Below are 4,780 nucleotides of genomic sequence, written 5' to 3' on the forward strand. Positions count from 1 at the left end.
ATAGAGTGCAAGGCACGAGTGATGAGGCCGTGTGCATGGGGGGGAACTATGTCGGCCAGTTAATTGAAGAAAGCAAGCCACAGAACAGGATGTGCACTAGCACCCCTTTATGTTTTTAAAACAGACTCCTACTTGTGTTTGTGCACAGAAAAGTCTGGAAGGATACATACCTTCTCTCCCTTTTGACACTTGCTTCCTCTGGAGAACAGGACTCAGGTGGGCTAGGAGAGGAGTCCCTCTTTGACTCTCTTGCTGTGATTTGAATACACATCTATTCTGTGATAAAAAGGAAAAGCAAAAGATAAAATAAAATAAAAAGGAAAAGCAAAGATTGTAGGATGCGGACTGAAGAAGGAGCCTTCCCTCAGGGAGCTCAGATTCCTTAGCCCCAGGCAGGCCGGCAGAAGCTGGCTGCACCCGGGACTGGACTGGAGGGCTGGGCAAGCCATCCAAGACTTGTGGAGATCTTTCCGGAAGTTTCCTGGTGAATGGCATTTTTGAAAGAGGATGCTAGCTTAAGGGAGGGGCGTGGTGGTAGGGTTGGTGAGCACGTAGGCTGAATGCAGGAAGGTAAGATCAGAAGTTAATTTCACATGACACCCCAGAGAGGGATCTTTGGCTGGAGGGCAGCCTGGGGTGCTCAGAAGGGCTGAACCCAGAACCCTCATGGAAGAATGATCCTAAATGGGTGAGGGGCAAGTTGGGTGGGGGAGGGGTTTGGACAGATAACCGGAAGAGGGAGTTCAGAGTTGATGACCCCGTACTTATCAGTGAACTAGGAGTGACTGTGTTACGGAGAGTGAGGCAGCTCAAAGTGGGGACAATGTTTTGAGGGCAAGGTAAACTCTGGAAATGTAAAAAAGGGGTCAGTGGCCGCAGAGGAGGGTCCAGCCGCGGGGTAATCTTGCTTTGGAATGGACGGCCCAGCGTTCTGTGCTCTCCTCCTGGTAGAGCTCAAGGGTAAGACTTGAACAAGGGAAACTTCACAGGGTTCCAGGGCCAGACTGGCAGGAAGGGGGGACGGAGGGTTTAAGTGGGATGACCGTGAGGCACAGAAACAACATGGCACCTGCCACCTGTGAGCGGGGATGAGGAGCCACAGAAGCACTTTGAGAGAAGAGAATTGTGGGAGCCAAGGTGGGCCTCTGAGGTGATGCCGGGGTTTGAGGTCGCAGAAGTGGAGAAGGGTGGGAGCCAAGTTCTTCAGAAGCTGTTAAAATTGTCTAGGTGTGGGCAGCATCAGGATAAAGATAAAACCTCTTCGAAGCCAGAGCTTCAATTCATTCGTTCAACAAATATTTATTGAGCACCTACTATGTGCCAGGCACCTTTCCAAGCCTCGTGGGGAGGTGAATATGGGAACTCCTGGGCTGCTGACAGATGAAGATGGGAGAAGAGGATTCGGCGGCTTGGGGGTGGGGCTCCAAGGGGATGGGGAAGCCTCCAAGGAAGGTCTTAGAATGGTCAGGAAGATGGGGAAAGGAGCCACCAGGGCACCGACAGGCTTGGGATGGACAGGAAGAAGAGCCGCCTCTGGCTTTGGGAAGGATTGGAAGGGACAGGCTCCTGGGGAGGGGAGCTGCCTCCCCCCACCCAGGCCCCCCACAGAACGGCACAGGGCTGGTGGACCGCAGGAGCCAGTCTTTCCCCCATGCCTGGAATGGGGGCGCTCTTCACTGTGACTTCAGCTCTGGGTCTGGCCCTCACCATGGTGTGGAAGTGGAGAGAAGCGAGGGACGCAGGATGCGTCCGGAGGGGAGGGGTCGCACAGACGAGGCAGAACTGGAAGTCCCACCCAGAGAAATGGGACCCCTCAAAAGACAGGGTGACCATTGGGCACATCTGCTTTCAACATGCCTTAGGGGTCCCCAGCAGCCAACAAAGGTCCCTCTGATGGCTTCTTCCTGTCCTTCAGGCCACCTCAAAGCCATGGGGGAGGAAGAGGTCTGGGGGCAGTGGTGGGGAGAAGGCCTGGACAGAGGTGGAAGGTGATGATGGAGTGACCTAGGGTGACCCCTGGGGGTCTCAGGGAAGACACCTCTCCTTCTCCCCAAACACCCTGGCTCTCTCCCGTTATGTCACCTACTAGACTGAGCTCCACTTTCTGGGGTCATCTACTGTCACTCTGTCCCACGCCCTGCACGGCTGACCTTGTCATTTGACTTCAGCATCCTGGTCTCCATTCCTCCACCCAGGGAAGGGGCAGGAGGTCCCCAGGCTCTCCTGACCTGCCCACGTGTGCGGCAGTAACAACCAAGCCATGCTCTTTAGATTCCAGACAAAGCTTCCGGGCAGGGGGCCCAGGAGGCTCTGCTCCTGGAGGAGGCGGTTCTGAGTCTGGAATGGTCTCTGCAGAAAACCTGGAGGCAGGAACCAAGGGGAACTGAACTCCAAATGGACGGATGTCTTTTTCCTCCCTTGCCCTCAAAGTCCTTGGGATGTCAGCGAGGCCTGGGACCTCACCAGCCCCACCAGCCGGTGGTCTGGCTCCTCTTCCTTCTCCTGGCTCCCGGCTCAGCAACTGCTGCTTCTGGAGAAAGAAAACCCACTGAGCTGGAGGTGGGTGGGAAGGGAGGAGAAGGCAGCAGGAAGAGAGGGACGGCCGCTGGAGCCCCTGGCAGGGGCGCTATTATCCCCCCTGGGTGGAGAGGGTGCCACTGTGCCCTTCCATGTGCAGGTGGCCACCTGCGTGTCGCCACAGGTAATTCTAGGGGTGAATAACAGGAGAGGCTTAAAAAGCTTGAAACTGCTTAGAAGAGGGCCCCAGGTAGAAGACTGGAAAAAAGAAAATGCTGGAAACAGACCTGCTTCTGGGGTTGGTGGCATGGGACAAGGACACGTATTCACCACAACTGCAGTTCAGGAGAGGGGCGGGGCGGGGAACCTCTCTCCTCCCCACCACACCCATGTGCACGCTGGCAGGCGCTGTGCTGTCTTAGTAGTCAGAATGGCCCCCCAAGAGGCACCGGCGGGTCCCCTCCAGCCTGGATGGGAACTGGAGCGTGGACGTGGAACTGGACAGATGGACCGTCCGCCCCTCCTGCAAGCCTTGAGCGCTGCTCTCTGCTGGAAACCTCTCTGGTCTCTTACAGACCAAACCTCTTCACCTGCCTTTTGTGACGCACACCCAGGCAGAGCTTAGGTGACAAACCACACACACTCTACTGTGGCTGGAGTGTCGGAAACGCCACCCCTGGCCACCCCACCAAGACCAGAGCCAGGGTCCCAGCGCTCTGCCATAGCTTTTATGGGGCTCTTTCAGCTCTCAATATATCTGAACCCTATTAAATTTATTTTCAATTTAGAAAATTTTCTGGAAATCACCTGCTTTGCTAACTGGGTCCTTCCAGCCCCAAAGGGTGTTCTAGTCCCGCTATCCTGAGCTTTCAGGAACTGATTCGCACTCCTGCTGACAGGTGCTTAGGGACAAACCCCTTTCAGCCCAGCTCAGCCCTCTTCTTCCCGGAGCTCCTTTGAGGCTCTCGGTTGCTTTCTATAGGCCGTCCACCCGCCTCCCTGGCATCCTGTGCTCAGTGGTGCCCATACCCTGTTCTCACGGCCACCCTGGAGGCCCCACTTCGCCCATGCACACAGGGTACAGTCTGTCCACCCCAAAGTTTAAGTTTGCTGCTCACTTTCCTACGGCCCCACCTGTAGCTCCCCACCCCTGAGGCCCGGAATTTGACTCTTTGTGCCCTGGTCGGTTCCAGCGGTGGCTCCCCAGACCACCCTAGTGGTAACAGGCCCCAATTCAGAAACACCCATACTTGGTTCTGCTCTTGAGTATTGCTTTTGGTGATCTGTCTCCCTTACCCAGACGTCTAGGTGACACCTTCTTTCTGTCTCAGATTCCTCGGGGAACCCAGCCCCCAGAGGCCTGCCGGGTTCATCTTTTCCTGTCTCCCTCTTCCCGCATTCTTGCCTGGGCAGCCCTTTTTGTCTCAGAGGGAGACCCGGCCACCGCTGAGCTGTAGCTTTCCCCACGTTGGTTCCAGCACAGGGTCCTCTCTAGTGAGGGCTTTGATTGGCGACCGTTCCAGATGAGATGAAAACAGAATGGGGAAGGTACGAAAGCCCGGGAGTGTCATCGGGTCCTCCCAGCTTTGCGTCCTGCCTCTGCTGCCGTGTCAGGGACGGTCCTCGGTCTTCTTTTTATGACTCCTGGAGGGGACGATGCGCCACCCTGTTTCTGCACCTTCTCGCGTTCTCCCCCAGAGCCACCTCAGCTGAAGGTCCCAGCTCTGGCCCGGCTGCCGGCTCCAGCACGCAGCCGCCCTCTCTGAGTCTCGGGATGGCGTGCTTCTCTGCTCTTAGGTCTGTTTCTCCCCGAAGCATGTCCCGAATCCGCCGTGGAAGACAGCGAGGTCCTTGAGCTGTGTTCAACATCCCCGGCTTGGCTGGCCCCGGGTTCCTGGCGCGCGCCTTCTATCCCAGCGCAGCTTTGCAACTTCTCAACCCTTTTGCTGAGCACCCAAGTGTGGTGCCCGGCCAGGCATTCTGAGGCTCCAGCCCGAACAGCAGGGCGCCCTGGATGCTCTGGAGGAACGGGTTCACTCTGCAGCCCCCGCTGGGGTTTTACCGGGCTCAGTTTTTACCATGAAAACACCTGACGGTTTCTTTTCCAAATGTAAAACCCGAGCTCAAGTATGATTTTATTCAAAAGGCATCTTGCTGAGATTCTGAGGTTCTTCCAGGACCTCCAGATGGAATGGCTGGACAGAAAGCCTGAACTCGGCGGGGGCGGTGGGGGGGCGGCGAGGGACCAGGGATGGGAGAAGGG

Source organism: Sus scrofa, chromosome 7 (assembly GCF_054392235.1).
Source record: "Sus scrofa isolate SSC_HxYL_T2T_F1_AM1 chromosome 7, Sscrofa_HxYL_maternal_Yorkshire_Landrace_v2.0, whole genome shotgun sequence".
NCBI lineage: Eukaryota > Metazoa > Chordata > Mammalia > Artiodactyla > Suidae > Sus > Sus scrofa.